The following is a 1,394-nucleotide window of genomic DNA, read 5'->3' as shown; positions in this document are numbered from 1 at the left end:
CGGGGGAAAAAAAAAAAAAAAAAAAAAAAAAAAAAGGATAGTAAAATTTTGCTTTCACCTAAGGGGAACACCATCAATAATTTGCAGCCATTTATCATGTACTTTGAGTTTATTGAGTTTGAGATTATTAAAGCATATGAAATGTTTTCTTGAAATATGAAATATGAAAAGTTTTAATGACAGAAATATTAATTAATTATAACTTACCATTTTTTACTTCTGATTTAAATACAGAGGAGTCTCTCATACTGGTGCTAACCAGCTCTCCAGGAGGAAGATTTTGTTTGTAGTATTATATCTTCATTAATCTTAGATTTGTGAGGACCATGTTCTGTTCTTGCACTGTATCTGCTTATTCTTTGTGCTTACTCACAAAGAATGTACATGGAAGCAATGTCTGGCAAACAGCCCATGAGGCACAATCCAGTATGACAGAAGGGAACTGGTTCACAATGTATATAAACAGAAGGTTAGGTCCATGTTTAGATGAACTTAGCACATTTAAAGGTCACTGTAATTTTTTCAGTTTTCATTTCTATTCTGAGTTTTATGTTGGAATATGTTACAGATTAAAGGGGATCTTGTGCTCAAGCACAACCTTCTTTAAGGGATTTCACAAAGTAGAAAGTTTTTCTGCTGCCTGGAAGGGACTATTTGACCTTTTAATAAACATTCTCAATAAAAAATGATGGAATACTAGCAATTGCCTTTTCACTCTTGTGTATTCTCTGAAGTACAAACTCCATCTTAAATTACTGGAGGTTAAATAAGAAGCAAGAATAAAAACATGATTAATCAATTGTGTTTCCAAGAAACTTTTGTAATGTCAGTCACATTTTGTAAGGAAGTCATAAGTATGTGACTCTAATTTTTATATAAAATCTGCAAGAAAACCTCAATCACTATAATGTTTGACCTGATTATGTAATTTGATAAGATTTAAAGCATACAGAATACAGAGAAGCTGCAAACATTACAGATTTTGCTTTACAGAAGTGCCTGTAACTTGTTCAAATTCCAAATAATGGGGTAACCGAAATAGAAAAGAACCCTGCTGCTTAATTCATCTTACATGTTTTGTTCCTAATATGTATCAGGAGACTCACTGTTTTCATGGAATTATATGGATTATTAAAAATCAGGATTCATGGGCAATTAAGATATAGAAATATTAAGGCAAGTGAAGTATCAGCTCTAAAACACATCCTTTCATATTTATGTCAACACTCCTGGTTTTGATCCTGCTTCATTAAAAAAAAAAAAAGTTGGTTTCAAGGGTTTCAAATTTCAAAGACAGGTTTCAAAAGAATTTTTGCTTTTCTAAAACACAAATTGAAGCTCCACTTTTTCAAGTCAAGTCATATATCCATCTTCAATGCACTTATTTACTTTTC

Source organism: Pyrgilauda ruficollis, unplaced genomic scaffold (genome assembly GCF_017590135.1).
Source record: "Pyrgilauda ruficollis isolate IOZ18807 unplaced genomic scaffold, ASM1759013v1 scaffold25, whole genome shotgun sequence".
Lineage (NCBI taxonomy): Eukaryota > Metazoa > Chordata > Aves > Passeriformes > Passeridae > Pyrgilauda > Pyrgilauda ruficollis.
The sequence above is the reverse complement of the archived record's forward strand: the minus strand, read 5'-3'. Positions refer to the sequence as shown.